An 18945-nucleotide genomic window follows, 5' to 3' on the forward strand; every position below is an offset into this window, starting at 1 on the left:
ATTTTACTAATTTGAGTTTTTTCTTTCCTCATTTTAGTCAGGTTTGCCAGGGGTCTGCTAATCTTGTTTATTTTTTCAAAGAACCAGCTTTTTGTTTCATTAGTTCTTTGTATGTTTTTTTTTTCTATTTCATTGATTTCAGCTCTTTTTTAAAAATTATTTCTCTCCTGTCTGTTTTGGTATTTGCTTGTCCTTGTTTTTCTAGAGTTTGAGATGTAACATTAGGTCATTGATTTGAGATCTTTCTGTCTTTTTAATATATGCACTCATGGCTATAAACTTTCCTCTCAGGACTGCCTTTGCTGTGCCCCATAGGTTCTGGTAGGTTGTGTTTTCATTTTCATTAACATGCAGGAAACTTTTAATTTCCTCTTTTATTTAATGCATGACCCATTGGCCATTGAGCAATGTGTTGTTCAGTTTCCAGCTGTTTGCATGTTTTTTTGTTATTATTTTTGTTGAGTTCTAGTTTAATTTATTGTGATCAGATAGAATGCATGGTATAATTTCTATTTTCTTATACTTGCTGAGGCTTGCTTTGTGCCCTAGGATATGATCAATTTTGGAGAACGTTCCTTGGGCTGCTGAGAAAAATGTATATTGTCTAGAAGTTGGATGAAATGTTCTGTAGACATCAACTAGGTCCATTTGATCTATGGTATATTTTAGATCTTGGATTTCTTTATTGATTTTTTGTTTGGATGACCTATCTATTGGTGAGAGGGGGGTATTAAATTCTCCCACTACCACTGTTTTGGAGTTTATATATGTTTTTCGGTCCTTCAGGGGATATTTGATGAAATTGTATGCATTGATGTGGGTGTATATACCTTGATAGTTGTTATTTCCTTTTGGTGTATTTCCCCTTTTCTTAGTATGGAATGTCCTTTTTTGTCTCATTTGATCCATGTAGGCTTGAAGTCTACTTTGTCTGAAAGAAGTATTGCTACTCCTGCTTGTTTTCAGGGACCATTGGCTTGGTAAATCTTCTTCCAACCTTTCACCCTAAGCCTATGGTTATTTTTATAGATGAGGTGTGTCTCCTGTAAGCAAGAATTTTTGTATCTTCCTTTTTAATCCAGTTTGTCAAATGGTGTCTTTTGATGGGGGAACTAAGTCTGTTAACATTGAGTGTTAGTATTGATAGGTATGTGGTGATTGCTGTCATTTAGTTGTCTCAGTTGTTTGAGGGTTTGATTGTGTGTAGCTAAGTTGATGTTACGCTCTACTCTCTTACCTTTTCTTCTCCTGTGGTTTGGTACTGCCTATCCTTTCATGGTTATTTTGGCTTTCCCTTTCTGCATGCAGAATCCCTTGAAGAATCTTTTGTAGAGGTGGCTTTGTGGTCATATATTGTTTTAGTTTCTGCTTATCATGGAGGACTTTTATTACTCCATCTATTTTAAATGATAGTTTTGCTGGGTAGAGTATCCTAGGGTTGAAGTTATTTTCATTCAATGCCCCGAAGACCTCACCCCATGCTCTTCTTGGTTTTAATGTTTCTGTTGAGAAGTCTGCTGTGATTTTGATGGGTTTACCTTTCTAAGTTACTGTTTTTTCTTTCATACAGCCTTCAATATTCTTTCTCTATACTCTGTGCTTGTAGTTCTAATAAAAATATGCTGTGGGGTAGTTCTATTTTGGTGACGTCTGTTTGGTGTTCTGGAGGCTTCCTGTACCTGAGTCAGCCTAGTTTTATCTTGATTTGGGAAATTTTCTGTTATTATTTTGTTGAATATATTATCAATTCCTTTTGTTTGCACCTCTTCTCCATCTTCAATGCCCATGATTCTCAGGTTTAGTCTTTTGATGGAGTCATTGAACTCTTGCATGTTCCTTTCACAGGTCTTGAGTTGTCTAACAAGTAGTTCTTCAGTTTTTCCTTTAATTACCATTTCATCTTCGAGTTCTGAGATTCTGTCTTTTGCTTGTTCTAGTCTGCTGGATTGGCCTTCCATTTTGTTTTGCATTTCTGTTTCATTCTTTTTTCTGAGGTTTTCCATATCATGGGTCACTTCCTTTTTAATATTGTCTATTTTTGTCCTGAGTTCATTTATCTCTCTATTTATGGTGTACTTTGTTTCACTTTGGTGTTATACAGTGCTTCTATAGTTTCTTTTATTTGTTCTTGTGCTTTCTCAAACTCTCTATTTTTGTTGTCTTGGAATTTCTTGAGTGTCTCCTGTACATTTTGGTTGACCATATCGTGTCGTCTCTATAAAGTCCTCATTGATTACTTGCAGTATTTCTTCTTTTAGAGTGTTCTTGTGGGCATTGTTTATCTTTGTTTTGTTGGAGTCTGGATCTGTGCCTCTGTTTTCTTCATTTCCCTCTGGTTCCTGTACTAATTTATTATTGGGGGGAAAATGGTCCTTCTTTTTTCCATCTTTCCATCATTCCACTTGCTGCTGTTACTGTTCTTGTACTGTGTGCAATTTAGTATTGTCTAGCTAGTAATAGTAAAAATGATGGTATCTAGAGTGGAAGGGTAAGAGGAGAAAGAAAGCAAGGAAGGTAAAGAAAAAAAGAAAGAAGGAAAAGAAGATACAGAGCCAAAGAAATAAACAGGGAGAGATAGTGTACTAATCGGTAGTGAGCTAAACAGGCATTATAGAGAGACAGAGAAAGAGGAAAAACAAAACAAAAGAAAAAAAAAAACCCGGGTTCAAATGCAATAAAGTTTCAGCCTTAATAGTTCTGTTTCTGGTGTTACTTCTTCAGCATCCAGTTGGTGTTTGAGTAGTAGTTCTGTCATCACATCAAAGGAAAGAAAAGTAGAAAAGGTATCTAAAACTATAAAAGAATGATGGTTTCAGGTCCTGAAACCATGCCATTTCCATCTTAGTAGTTGTGGTATTGTTCCTTCAGCATCCATTGTTGGTGTGGGTATTTAATCAGTAGCCCTGTGGTTATCTTGCCAGGTGATTGGATCTGGAAACAGCTTAGTGAACCTTTATCTGCTCTGTTTGAGGGTGCAGCTCACCTGGCACCTACTGTCAGCGGCTGCTGCTGCAGGCTTTATTTATTACAGTTCTCAGGGATGAGCCATCACCCTCACTTAGTGCAGCTGGCTTTGTTTATTTAAGGTTCTTCTGGACCCCTGTCCCTTTTCTTTTCTCCAGTGTAGGGCCCTACCGACTTGTTGCAATTACACTCTTTGTTTACTTATGGTTTGTGTGGGGAAGTGCCCCTCCCCCACTCTCCAGTGGAGATGCCACTTGTCAGATTCTGTTGGAAGTCTTCCCCTCCCTCTTCAAGCACGCTGGAAGGGGTAGCACTACACCTGCCTTCTCCAGCAGACTTGTTTATTTACAGTTCACGTGAGGAAGTGCCGCTCTCCTACTCTCCGGCAGAGCGTGCCACACGGGGAAGAGCCCCTCCCCCTTACTCTGGAGCTCAGGATGCCCCACCCTCTTTGCTATGCGTCCTTTTTTTTTCAGTTGCTTGTTTATTATTCAGTTTCTTTTTTGCAGAGTGGGGATCGGTCTGTCCAGGCAACTATGCTGTTTTTTCCCAGGGGTGGCTGTGGGAGTACCTCATGCTGCTTATTTGCTCACCTGTGGGTCTGCCAAGCAGGTTAGGAGCCAGTGCCTGGTGGTGCTGGAGCCCTCCTGTTTTCTCTGTATACCGTAAAGTGGGGAGCTATGTGCAAGCTGGGGGTGTGGAGGTGTCGAAGTTTTGCCTCTTCTTGGTGGTTTTTCCTGCCCGGTGTGTCTCCAGCATCTCAGGAAAATTTGTACTTTAAGGAACACATGCTATCTGCTTCTTCCCTCTACTCGCCATCTTGGAAACTCTATTATCTAGGTTTAATGTAATCCCATGGTGGGTGCATACCGTCTGTGATTACCTTTTCAACTAAACTTCCTCTTCCTGAGTGAAATAGGGGACTGAACCAAATGTACTGAGCACAGTGACTGAATGTCTGACTACTGAGTCACACCCACTCAGGCTAGTAAAAAATTCAAAACAACCCAGCCACACTATGTAGTCTTACCTAAACATTGTAAAATCTCCAACTGAAAGAACATAAGAGGTTAAAACTTCCAACCAAAAACCTACACTCAGATGCATAAATCCAAAAGTAAAACATCCAAAAGACAACATGTCTCCTTCAAAATTCAATATTTTCACCCCCCAAAAAGACTGAATAAAAGTAACCTGGGTAAAATTTTAAATAATGAATTCAAAAGAACAATGACAATAATGTCCAATGAAATTAAAGCGGAGATGTATAAACACTTGAATGGAATCAAAGAAGATACAAACACTTGACTGTTTTGAGTTGAGCTCAAAGGGAATTCCACCAAACATCTGAATGAAATAAAGAAGACAAATACAGAATATGAAACAGGAATTCAATAAGAATAGAAATCCAAAAAAAAAGTTGAAATCTTGGGAATGAAATGCTCAATTGAAAGTCTTGTTAATAAAGTGGAACAAATTGAAAATAGAGAGTTTAGGGTTGAAGATATACTAGAGAAATTAAACAAAGTACAAATACAAAGGCAATATGAACAGTACACTCAAGACCACAGGGACATCATTGAAAGACCAGACATATGAATCATGGATATAGAGGAAGGAGAAGAGATATAAACTAAAGGCATAGATAATATATCTAGTAAAATAATAGCAGAAAACTTTACCAACCTTGATAAAGAAAGGGCCATTCAATTACAGGAGGCTTTCAGAGCACCACACAGGCAAGATCAGAAAAGAAATACCCCTAGACATATGATAGTTAAAACACTAAATATACAGAACAAAGAAAGAATATTGAAAACTGCAAGGGAGAAATGACAAGTCACATAAAGGCAAACTCATCAGAATAACAGATTTCTCAGTATAAACCCTAAATGCAAGGAGGCCATGGAATGATAAAAACTAATCCCTGCAATAAAGTAATCGTAAACATAGATTAGTGTATCCAGTAAAGTTATCATTCATAATTGAAGGAAAAATATCCACAATAAACAATAACTAAAGGAATTCATGACCAATAAATTAGTACTGTAGAAGATACTGAATGGACTCCTACACACAAAAAGGGAGATAAATGCAACCAGGAAAATATATGAAAGAATAAAGCCCACTAAGCAAGTAGATTAGTAAATGAAGAATAGGGAAGAAATATACCTCATAAAAACATGAACAACAAAATGACAAGAAATACTAAATATATTTCAATATTAACACTGAATGCTAATGGTCTCAACTCTTCAATCAAAAGACATATAATGGCAAATTGTATTAAAAAGCAAGACCTGATCATTTGTTGCTTACAAGAACCACATCTCACTGCAAAAGAAGAACACTGGCTTAAGGTGAAATGGACCCCTAAAACAGGCAAGAATAGCTATACTTATATCTGATAAAAGAGAGTTGTAACCAAAACTAATCAGAAGAGACAAAGTGGGTTATTTCATATTAATAAAGGAAACAATCCTTCAAGAAGAATAACTGTTGTTAACATATATGCACCAAATGTTTGCATACCCACTTTTTTTGGTTTTTTTTAAACATTGAAAATATTGTTTATGTTTTATTTAACTTAAAAATGAAGTTAAACATAACAACCTTATCTTTTGTGGCTCATTCATTTTCTTTTGGGTGGGACTGAGGCTTGAACTCAGGGCTTGCACTTGCAAAGCAGGCACTCTACTGTATGATCCATACCTCCAGTCCATTTTGTTCTGGTTATTTTGAAGACAGGGTCTTGCAAACTATTTGCTTGGTCTGGCCTTGAACCACAATCCTCCTGATCTCAGCTTCCCAGGGATCACAGGTGAAAGCTACTGGTGCCAGGTATGTTGACTTTTGTTACATTAGACTATCCCCATCCTAAGATTATAAAAAGAATGTTCCTATGCTCTGAATTTTTGTGGATTTGTTTGCTATTTAATTTTTTATAAAACTTGGACTTATTTCGGTATAAGAATAAGTTAAGGAATCCCTTAACTTATTTAATTTTTTTCCAGTTGTCTATCAATTTTGCCCAAACATTTACAGAACATTTCATTCCTTCTTTGCTAAGTTTAACTTCTTTAAAAATACTTTTAAAATTAGTCTTTATTAATTGTGCAAAATATGGATATCATTTTGACAGATTTATACATGTATATAATGTACTTTGGAGTGGCTCAAGTGGTGGAGTGACTGCCTAGCAATTGTGAGACCCTGAGTTCAAACCCCAGTGCTATAAAAATAAAAAGAAAAAATTGCCATAATGTACTTTGATCATATTCACTTCCTCTCTTCCTTTCTTTTTGCTGGCAGTTCTAGGGGTTGAACTCAGGGACTTGGCTTGCTAGGCAGGTGCTCTACCACTTGAGCCACTCTGCCAGCCCTTTTTTGTGTTGGGTATTTTTGACACAGAATCTTGTTATATACCAGGGCAGGTATAGACTAAGATCCTCTTATTTGGTATACCCAATTTTATTAAACAAATTCTTCTGGACTTACAAGCACTGATAGACTCCTAACAAAATAATAATGAGACACCCAACATTTCACTCACCTATAGGTAGGTCACCCAAACAAAAACAACAAAGAAAACTTATAATTAAATGACACTATACAGCAAATGAACTTAAGAGACATACACATAGTTATTTCATTCAGCAATTATGTGATACACAAATATTCTTTTAGGACATAAGGCAAGAGTAAACATATAAGAAGATGGAACTAACCTATGCATGAAATCAGACCACAGTGAAATAAAAGTAGAAAGGAGCAGCAAAAGAAATTACAGAAAATGTTCAAACACATAGAGACTGAAAAAATACATCATTGACAATTTGTTGAAGAAATAAGTGGAGAAGTTAAGAAGTTCCTAGAATCTAATGAAAATGAAAATAGAACTTACTAGAACCTTTGGGATACAATAAAGGCTATGCTAGAAGGAAAGTTTTAAGTGCCTACATTTAAAAAATAAAACCAGGGAGATATAAAAAAATAACGTAATGATGTATCTCAAGCTCTTAGAAAAACAGGAACAAGTCAAACCCAAACTCAGTAGGTAGAAAAAATAATAAAGTTGAGGGAAGAAATGAATAAAATGCAGCCTAAAAAGTACAAAGACTAATGAAACAAAAAGTTGGTTCTCTGAAAAGATAAGATTGATAAACTCTTAGCAAAACTATCTAGAAGAAGGAAGAAGACTCAAATAAATAAAATTAGAGATGAAAGGGAGGCTATCAGATACCAATATAATCCAGAGGATCATTGGGGAATACTTCAAAAACTTGTATTTCAATAAATCAGAAAATCTAGAAGAAATGGATAATTTTCTAGATGCATCTGACCTACCAAAATTGAAGTACGAGAATATAGACAACTTAACAGATGTATAACAACCAATGAAATTGAAGCAGTAATAGTCTCCCAACAAATAACAGCCCAGAATCAGAGAGATGGACTACTGTATTCTACCAGACCTTAAGAAAACCTAACACCAGTGCTCCTCAAACTATTCCATGATGTAAAAAGAGAAGGAATGCTGCCAAACTCATTCTATGAAGCCAATATTACTCTAATACCAAAAACTGGATAAGAACACAACAACAAAAAGAGAAAATACAGATCAAATTCTGTCATAAATGTAGATGCAAAATTCTGAATAAAATACTTGCAAACCAAATTAAAAAATTAAAAAGATTATCTGCCATGATCAAGTCAATTTCATTCCAGGGATGCAAGGATGATTCAACATATGCAAATCACTAAATGCAATACACTATGAAAACAGAATCAAGGAAAAAATGCATGATTATCTTAATAGATTCAGAAAAAGTCTTTGACAAAATTGAATATCCTTTAATGACAAAAACCCTGAAGTAGTAATAGAAGGTATATAGCTTAACATAATAAAGCCTATGCGTGACAAACTATAGCTAACATCATACTAAATGGGGGAAAAACTGAAATTATTTCCTCTACAGTTGGGAAAGACAATGGTATCCAATTTCCCCACTCTTACTCAATATAGCTCTGGAATTCCAAGTCAGAGGAATAAGGCAAGAGAAAGAAATCAAAGGGAGAAGGAAGAAGTCAAATTATCCCTAACTGTATATGATATTATCCTATACTGAAAAATCCACAAAACCCATCATCTGATTAATTCCTTTGGCAAAGTGACTGGATAAAAACTTAGCACACAAAAATCAATAGCTTCTTTATATACCAACAATGAATGGTCTGAGAAGGAAATTAGAAAAACAATTCCATTCGCAATAGCTTCAAAAAATTCTAGGAATAACCTACCTAAAGAGGTGAAAGACCTGTACAGGAAAAAAGAACATTAAAGGAAGACATTTAAGAACACACCAGAAGATAGAAAGACTTCCCATGATAATGGACTGGCAGAATTAATATTGTGAAAATGAGAATACTGCTGAAAGCAATCTACATAGTCAATACAATCTCCATCAAAATTTCATTAATAAAGAAGAATAAATTCTAAAATTCATACGGAAACACAAAAGACTCCAAATAACAAATGTAATTAATCTTGAGCAAAAATATTGACTCTGGAAGTATCTAAATACTGGACTTCAAATTATATTATAGAGCCATAGTAACAAAAATAGCATGGTACTGGCACAAAAACTGATATGAAGATCAGTGAAATAGAATAAAAGACCCAGTATTTATACACAATGGAATTTTATTCAGTCATAAAAAAGAATGAAATTTTGTTGTTTGCACATAAATGGGTTTAACTAAAGAACATATTAAACGAAGTTAGCCAGGTTCAGAAAGCCAAAGGCCACATGTTTTCTCTCATATGTGAAATATAGACCCAATACAAATATAAGCAATATTATCAAAAACAGGTCACACTAAGGGGAGGTCACATATATGGGAGGGAGGGTAAAAGAAGGAAGTTAAGAAGATGAATATGGTTGATGTCTTTCTATATACAGGAATAAATACAGAATTTTTAAACCTGTTGAAATCACCATAAGAGAGGGACTAAGGTAGAAAGGTGAAAAATAGAGGAAATGAACTAATATAATTTGGGTTATAATACATGTATACACATATATCTGTATATATGGAAATGTCACAAAGAAACCAATGTACAGCTATCTTAAACAAACAAAAATGTAATTTTTTTCTTTTACAGAATCAGGGAATAGGAGGGCAGGACAGGTTCTGTTCTGTTCTGTTCCCCCCAAATCAGGAGATTGGTCCAGTGGGAGAGAAGAGGAGATGGAGAAAGGGTGTAGGACAGTGAATATGGTGCAAATTCTGTGTACACATGTATGTAAAAGGAAAAATGATACTTGTTGAAACTATTCCAGGAATGGGGGGAGGAGTGAATAATGGAGAATGATAGAGGAGGTGAATTCAAATATGATATATATGATATATTTGATATATTGTAAAGCTTTTGTAAATGCCACAACGTATCCCACCCAGCATAACAATAAAAAAAGGAAGGATTCTGTTTGCAGAAGGGACATAATTGGAGATCATCATGTTAAATGAAATAAATTATCCTAAGGAAGACAAATATCACATGCTTTGTCTTAAACAAAATGAATGACATTGTGGAAAATGGACTATGTGAACATGGTAACTGGTAAGAAAGAGAAGGAGAAAAGAAATGAAAGGGAGGTGAATATGATGGAAATACTTTTAAGCATATATGAAAATTGAGTAATGAAATTCATTAAAATTGTTTAAAAAGGTGGCAGAGAGGATAAGAAAGAGTAGTAGAGAGGATGAATTTCATTGAAGTACATTATGGAAAAAAGATAATTTAAAATCATAAAGTTAATCTGAACACAGGACAACAGAAACTCTAGGATGCTTAATAGTAGGTCCTAAAGAAGAAAAACAGTGCTATGGTCACACACAGCCTGGTCATTGTCATCTCCTGCGAGCCACAGAAGATCCTGACCAGCAGGGCCATGATGGACCCAGAAAGAACCACAAATAAAAATACAGTTGTGCAGCAATGATGAAATTCACTGCCGACACTGATAATAGTCAAAATCTCCAAACAGCAAGCCAAGTAGTTTCCTTTCAGGTTGCCCAGGGACAGGACTCAGAGCAAGGCAAACATGACATTTGTCTTAGGTGGCAGCAGTAGAACAAATGTGTCACGGGGCAGACAGGCAGCAGTTGGTGCTAATGGCACTGAATATACTCAGGCCTACTGTGTAGGAACAGCTGATCACAATGGGGATCAGGATGGAAGGAAAGATATAGATGAGTTGTACTTGGGACACTATAGTGTGGCAGCACAGGAAGAGGAAGTTCGTCCTCTGGGTTTGGATGTAAATGGAGAATATGTTCCTGTGCACATTGAAGTTCAATAGCCAGAGCACTAATCACTTTTCCTGTCAGTGAAGCAGGGCAGTGATGAGAGTTAGCAAGTTCTTTTGTTTTTAAATTAGCCTATGTTAATTGTATAAAGGGGTTTCATTGTGATATTTTCTCTCACTTTTAAAATATTTTTTATCAGGTTTCATTATTCTAGTTTAATGCATACCAATGAAGTACTTCAATCACATTCATTATCTTACTTCACCCTCCCCTCTAATGCTCCCCAGATCAGTAGCCCCTTATAAAAATATGGAGAAATGTCTTCAGTTCCATTCATTGTTGGGATTTTAGTTCCCTTGGTGAGATAGTTGGATCTGCTCTCAGAAAGCCTCTATTGGTACAACTGGGAACACAAACAAGATATGAAACCTACTGCATGATTTTCATAATCATATGTTATGTGGGAATTACTGTCCCTGTGTTAAGGAAAGGAAACAGAGAAGGAAGAGAAGACAAACTTAAATACTTAACAAGGGACTCCTGGCATATTGACTCAAACCCAGTTTTCACTGACAGTAAATACTGAGATTTCTTTACTGTTGCACAGGTGCTCTACTGACATAGAAAGAGTCTGTTGTGCAGTCATACACACCGACCCCATCAATTCCTGCCAGAGGTTATGCCATGTCTCCTGTTTTTGAGAAAGGAAGAGAAAAAGTCTGGGATAGGATATGAGAGAACAGAAATGGACTATGGACCAGGCATTACACTAACTTCTCAAGTACAAAAACTAAAAATGACGAAGAAAATCTCAGACTACATTGTGACCAAGTGTGGTAAATTGATGCAGAAGTTACTTTACAGACTTGCAGGGAGTGTGACTTTTTACTAGGATAGGTATGAGGATGACTGATCCTGGTGGGCTAGAATTGGCTCCAGGTGTCATTCTTTGAAACCAACAGAACTTCTTTTCCCCAGTGTGTGGTCTGAATGTTTATTCAATGAATGTGTATGAATGAGGAGAAAGCTTCTGCTGAAAGAATTGGGTTAAATGCAAAAATAAAAATGAAAACATAATTATAAGGATTAGAATATTCAGGTAAATGAGATAAAGAAAATTTTATCCATCATAATTCTTTTTGGACAGCTTTGTGTGTCGAGAAGAATTACCTATGTGTACACAAATAACTAAAGTTGACCACTGATATGTCTTTCAAATGAAGACTCAAAATGGCTTGCTGAGCTAGTAGAAGAAGGGTCCACAGAGTTTGTGTGTGTGGATCAGATTTGAGCTAAAGTTTCATCTGAGTTTCCAGCAATATAGTGGACAAAACAGTACATGAGTGCAGTGGAAAGTGGTATTTAAAGTATAGAAATATCTAACGGATGACTACTAAGTGTTCTGTGAAGTGTACAGTACAAACCATACTCCATTCTCTCTCCCAGGAGATCTTTAGAAGAGTTTTCTTTGCAGGTGATAGATTTCATGTGAAAGGAATATTTGAAGGGAAGTAGAAAATTAAGTGGCTTATTATAGAGAGAAGCTCATGCAGGTTGTAATTGCAGAGAGAGAGAGTCAGTTCATACCTGGATGAATAATAGTGACTGATTGGGAGTTTTCAAGTTATTTTCTCTTTCAATCTTCTAAAGAGACTATGAGGTGAGAATTAGTATTTTTTCACTTTAAAGAGGATGGAACTGGAGCACAGAGAGGAAGAATAATGCTTCCTAGTCAAACCCTGTAGACTGAGCCCAACAGTAACTGTGTCATCTCTTTTTTGCCTGGCCTTATATACCTTGCTCCACAGAACCAGTGATTGTACAGAGAGAAGGGAAAAGCAGAGGAGTGAGCCTCAACTCAAATCCAAGTTTGCCATCAAAATTGTATATAAAATAAAATCTAACATAAATGAGACTAAAGGTATCCAATGAAATAGGGAACAAAAGGGAGGTGGAAGTCAATTGGGAGCAGATATCATAATCCAGAATTCCTCTCTTGCCTCACAGGGTAGCCATGGCTTGGCAGCCCAAAAGGCTTGACTAGAAAAGACACCCTGAAATAGAAAAGGAGAAACATACTGCTCTGGCCATCCAGAAATGAATGCATGACCATGCACCCTCTTAGAGACAAACTTTCATGCCGTTGTTTTGCTAGAAGAGAATGTGAAAGGAAAATCAGAGCCCATGTTCTTCCCTTTTGGGGACTTCAGTTTGAACATGATTTTCTAAAGTCACTGGGAGACACCACCAGAGACTGGAGGGTATAGGAGAGGAATTTGGGTTTTTCAACTATTGGCTCTCTGCCAGTGAGGTTGTGAGTTGGCCTTTCAGTGTTAATCTACCTTTCTGATCATCCTCCTCATCTACTACAGTTGTACCGATGCCTATGTGCTCTTCTCTTACTCCTTTAAGCATAGGGATGGATAGTGCTTAACTGCTTCTTGTCTTAGGGTGCTTTAACATGCACTGTCAATATTCTTTAACCCTGTTCATAATTGTAAATAATTAACTAAGGAAATATTCCTCAATTATTGCAGTTTGCATTAATCATTTCTTCTAGTACCTTGTCAAATATACAAAAAGGCAACACTGAAAAGCAAGTACAAAAATGAGAGCTGGGTTTATAGTAGTGCAGTGTGGGAAGCAAGTCTATATGTTTCCATGTTTCTTAAATGAATGCAAGAGGCAATATTCAACCCATGGTAGCATATTTGAATGGCTAGTTCGAATGGTAGGTGGTAGGATAAGGGCGAATGGTCTAGATAACCCCATGGAGAACACCCACAGTGAGGTTGCCAGCACTGTTTTCAGAAGGAAGCTTCATGTTTCTTGCCTTTTCCTGAAGGAAGCTCTATGATCCCTTGTATGTAACATTGCAAACTTTAAAAAAATGGATGTGAAGTTAGACCAAAAACCGTAAAAATCTTTGGAAACAAGATGGGTCTTGATGCATACCCTTACCTTTCTTCCATTCTTCTTTTAGGAGGTGGAGAGTTGGCTCATGTTGAGAGTCTTTCTGGTATTTAGAGATGCCAGAGGGTCCTTCTATGCATGCTAAATCAGGAGACACCTACAGGAGCTGGAGTAAAATCTAGTGACCAAGGAAGGCTTTTCAATATTCTGGACAGCCCATGTGACTTCCTGAACAAGGACTCTGGGCAAATCAGAGACCAGAGTAGTTTGAGACATGAACCCTCACAGAGATGTTTCTGGCCATCTGCCCAATTTCCACTCATACATCAGCTTCTCCCATCCCACATCATCAGGTACCTCCCTGCAAGTTATTGCTGTTCTGGTGCCTTTAATTACAAACGCTGAGCCTAGGCAGTAGCAGTGTCAGTCAAATTGAGCTTACTTTTGAGGCTTAATAATTAAAGAATTAAGTATATCATATTGTCATTCAAGACTCACCATGGCCTGGTTTCTCTCCCCCACTCTTTTTTTTGTTGTTTTCCTGTTTTCTCTGAGTAATTTATTCATATGCAGTCCTTAATTCCAAATGACAGCAAAATGACTGCAAGGTGAAAGTCTCCCCAAATCCTAGCCTCAGATGCCTCTACTTGCTATTTTTCTATTCTTGTTTCTTTTACTATTGGATATGAATAGTATAGTTATACTTCTGTTTTTACTTTATTCATACTAACAGGTGAGTCAGATGAATACTCTTTTAAATGTAAAGAGTTCAGCCCACATAGCATATACTTCTTCACCCCTCCAATTCATGAAGTTTGTTATTTATTTCTGTTTAGTGTAAACATTAAAATTTTCAAGTGTTATTGCCTATGGCTTCCTTTCTTGTGCCTCATACTACAGCCAAATTATGTTTCTTGTCATTTTTAAGATGTAATTTGAAGTGTAGTCCATTTTAAGTATTCAGAAAAGTGTTTCAATGGTTCTTCTGCAGACAGACTAAACTACGATCTCTCCAAAATTGTGTGTAGAAGCTCTGACCTCTAGTACCTCAGAATATGATGGTATTTGGAAATGGGTTTTACAAAGAAATGATTAATTGAAGATGAGTTTCTTTTGGTGGGTCCTAAAGCAATATGCCTGGCACCCTTATAAAAAGCACAGGTTAGGACACCAACACACAAAACTTAGAAACAGGGAGAGACGACATCATAAATCCAAGAAGAGAGACATCAGAAATCTTTGCCAGCTATTCAGCCAATAAAGGAATGATATCCAGAATCTATAGGGAGCTCAAACAATTGAACCCCTCAAAGAATCAACATCCCAATGAAGAAATGGGCACATGAATTACATAGGGAATTCTCAAAGGAAGAAATACAAATGGCCAATAGATACATGAAGAAATGTTCAACTTCTCTGGCTATAAAAGAGATGTAAATATAAAGTACAGTAAGATTTCATCTCACCCAGTTAGGATGGCCACAATCAAGGGCAAAAACAACGACAAATTCTGGTGAGGATGCCGTGAAATAGGTATCCTTGTACACTATGGTGGGAATGCAAATTAGTATAACCATTATGGAAAGCAGAATGGCAATTCCTCAAAAAGCTAAAGATAGAACTGCCATATGATTCAGTGATACCGCTCCTGGGCATATACTCAAAAGAACATAAGTCAGGATACAATAGAGACACCTGTACACCAATGTTCATCACAGCACTATTCACAATAGCAAAGCTATGGAAACAACTCAAATGCCCTACAACTGATAAATGGATCAAGAAAATGTGGTATATAAACACAATGGAGTTTTACTTAGCCATAAAGAAGAATGACACCAGGTGGCTTGAAGATAAATGGATACAATTGGAGGACATGATGTTAAGTGAAGTAAGCCAGGCTCAGAATGACAAAGGCCTCATGTTTTCTCTCATATGTGGAAGATAGATCCAAAAGATAAACATATACACAAAAACAAATATTATCATACACAAACTCATATGTAGAACATGTTTGTAATAGTGGAACTACCCTGTGGAACTTGTGGAAGGACAGAAAGGAAAGGAGAACAATACAGCATCAACAATACCATAAAACATAACATCTGTGAAGGTAGAGGAAATAAGCATATGTATTGACAGCTGTTGAAAAATGGGTGGTGGGAGGTAAAGGGGTAAGGGAGAGCAATGGAAGGGGTTGAATGGACTAAAGTAAAGTGTTCTCACAGTGGGGATACGTTGAGAAACCCCTTTAACGTTGGACTTAGTTGTTAATAACGAAAAACAGGACTGTAAAATAGATAGTGTGTGTTGGGGCGGGTAGTTGTGGGAGGAGGGAGGATGGACAAAAGAGATTTAGCTGAGGGAGTATGGTTGACAGACTTGATGTACTTATATGAAATAGAACAAAGAAACTTCTTACAGTATTTTAAGTGGGACGAGGAGGAGTCAAGGGGGAGAGATGGTAGGGTGATCTGGCCAGTGTACAATATAAGCCTATATGGAAATGTCACAATGAATGATATGTCACAAACATAACCTAATAGAAAAATAATGGAAAAAAGAAAAAAAAAAAGAACATATCCTGCCAACATCTTGATCTCAGACTTCTTTTGTTCTGAAAAGTGAGAAAATAAATTTCCTTCATTGTAGATACTTGGTCTGTGGGACTTCATTATGCCATCCCTGGTAGACTAATAGAGGCCTACTTTGCAGAAGGCACTGTTTAAGTTATTGTATTTCAGTGTGAAAAAGTAGGCCATGTACTTTTTGAGGTTATTTACAAAGGTGTAGATCAACTCACTTAGAAAATATGTAAAGACTGAAAAGAGAAGTCAGAAGGGGTTTCCAACTGTGAGAAATAAGGACAAGCAGTTAGATTCAGAAAAGTATACATAGAAAAATCAATGAATGGATTAAAATAGTGAGAATTATACAGAAATGCACTTTGGAATTTAAAACATGTTAGATTCTACACATCAATGTTTTAAGTAAACCATGAGAAGGAACAGCTGTTAGGGAAGGAGGAAAACCAGCAAAGTATTATGTTCCAGAATCTGATGGAATTATTGGTCAATAGGTAGTGCCAGCAGCAACTGAGCTATAGAGAAATTGACCTTTGACTTAGCAACATTGAGTCATTGCTGGTCTGGTCAAGGTAGTTGCAGAAAAGAGTGGGTCTCTTTGATATGCTGCCTGTGGAGAGTAAAATGATATTGCTACTCTGAATAACTCTCTTGCGTTTTCTTAAATAGTTAAGCCTACATTTATCATAAAATGCAGCCATCCATCTCTATCATTTATCCAGAAGAGTTGTAATGAAATAACCAAGGACAAAACAGATAAATAGATAACAATCTTGCATATATGTGAAACCTAATATAGATGAACTCACAGAATTAGAGAATAGAATGGTGGTTACCAAAGTATGAGGACAGGGAGGTGAAGGAGGAGGGAATGGAGATTTGTTGACCAAAGGGTGCAAACTTTCAAATAGACAGGAAATTTTGAAATCTATTGTATAGCAGAGCTACTAAAGTAGCTCAAGAGAGGTTTTTGAGTGAAGGAACAATTCTAAATATTGAATGTGGTAGTGGTTATATGAATCTATGCATATGATAAAATGTCATAGATTATACAGAAACCCACACACTGACAAATGAGTGCATATGAAAGCTGATGAAATCCAAATATCCCTTGCAGGAGTTATAGTCATGGACTTTCTATCCTAACATATTGCTGATGTAAATCTGGCTGGACAGAGGTTCTTTCCATTGTTAAGATAATTTCAAATAATTTAACTAGTCAATACAGATCCATAGGAAGAAAATGTGAGGAATTTATTGGTAATGTCAAGAAGCATGCAGACATTTTACATTAGACTAAAGCTTTCCTTGAAAGGCCCTGTAAAAGGTAGGTTAAAAATGTTTAAAAAGTGATTGAATTCATAAATCCCTGGAGTTGACACACAGCACTGAAATATTAAAGAGAAAGGCAAAAAGACTTTGGATGCCAGACGATATAGCCCAATAGTAGAGGGCTTTTTTTGTATATCTGAGACCTTAGGCTTGATCACCAGCATTGAAGAAGTCACAAAAAATTCTATTGGAAGATATTGGGGAATCACTGATGTATTTCATATATACAAAGCTGAAAGAAGAGAAATAAATGTCAAGTGTGGCAGGGCAGCATTGATGCTAAAATACATGTATGTCTAACCAGGGCAGAGGCTCTTCATTGCTACTCACTTTGTTTCCCCATGTCTCCAGAGTTCTTTGAGGAAGACTGCCTCTACTTTCATCCTTTTCAGTAGTGTCCTCCATAGTCCTCTGAAAAGGACTATGAGGGCCTGCTTCAGCTGCTGTCTAAAACAGGCAACAAGGCAAGAAAAAGAATAATGCAGCTTCTAGCAGAGAACTGGTCAACTAAAATCAGGTAAAGATGACAAGAAAATGTATCAGAATCATTCTGAATTTAGGTTGAGGAATCAGTTGATGCTGTAGGGTCATCCACAAGGAGGAAGACCAACAATGTGAGTAGGATGCTTACATATAGTCCAGTCATTAGCATCTACAGGGCTCTACAGAGGATTCTGACCAGGAGGGCTAGACTGGACTCAAAGAGAACCACAAATCAGACATGCTGCCTAACACCAATTAACTAACTCAAGTTGGTTGTATACAATGTCCCAACATTTCCCTTTTAGAATGCTTAACAGCAAGGACAGGACCCAATACAATGCACACATCACAGCTGACATGTCTCTTGGATGGCAACAGTAGTACCAGATGGACCACAAGATGGACAGGCAGTACTTATTGATAATGACATTGAGCATGATCAGGCCTGTGATATATGGAAATATTGGCATAGATACTAAGAACCTCAGAATGGCAATGGGGGAATCCTATCATGTGGTAGCAGAGTAAGAAGTGGTTGATCCAGTCAGATTGAGAATGTAGTTGGAGAAGATGTTCCCGCACATACAGAAGCCCAGGGTACAGAGAACAGCTGTACTTCTTCCCAAGTAACTGGGGGTAGTGATAAGCATGAAAAAACTTAGGGTCAGAGTTTCCAAAGTCACAGTGTTGAGGAAGCTTGAACTTAATTCTAATCATTGGTGTGTTTAGTCCACCAAGCTGAGATGATTGAAACCTTCCTCTGATGCTCTTTGCAATGTTAATCAGATTTGATGTGTGTTGTATCATTACTGATTGTCAGGACCACCCTGCTATGTGGAAATGACTGGCCCTGTCTTACAGCAGAAGAAAACAGGACAGGTTGAGTATAAATTACATATCAAAATCCAGAGTTTCTGAATGCTCTAAACTTGTTATGTTTCTCTACTGTAACATAGGTCCTCTGCTGATGTGAGAAAGGCTTGGGCTAAAGACCCAAACGTTACTATTGTCCTGTGCTAGAAATTTTCTATCAAGTACAGGAATTGAGAAAGACAAGAAATAATCTTGGCACTGTCATGAATCAGAATAGTGTATCCAGGGAGGGGTGAACTTGAGAGGCATATGTCCTCTGGATAAGACACCTGTGAGAAAGGATGGTTGAGCATAGTGGGCTGCAAATGGTTCACTGAGTCATCCACTGAAGACAGAAAGACTGCTTACATCCCCCAATGTCTAGCTGAAAGTGCTGCACACTGTGTTCTCACTATGCATTCAATGAATGAATGCATGAATGAGGAGCCTGATGGTAATGGATGGTTTGGCTTAAATGGAAAATTGAAAGGGAAATTCAATT

At 37.0% G+C, this 18945-nt stretch overlaps 1 pseudogene; it reads right to left on the reverse strand.

Annotated features, from left to right (window-relative positions):
- Positions 1-9820: 9820 nt before the first annotated feature.
- Positions 9821-18061, reverse strand: LOC109680529 (mas-related G-protein coupled receptor member X3-like; annotated as a pseudogene).
- Between the last annotated feature and the right edge of the window lie 884 nt (positions 18062-18945).

Source organism: Castor canadensis, chromosome 1, assembly GCF_047511655.1.
Source record: "Castor canadensis chromosome 1, mCasCan1.hap1v2, whole genome shotgun sequence".
Classification (NCBI taxonomy): domain Eukaryota; kingdom Metazoa; phylum Chordata; class Mammalia; order Rodentia; family Castoridae; genus Castor; species Castor canadensis.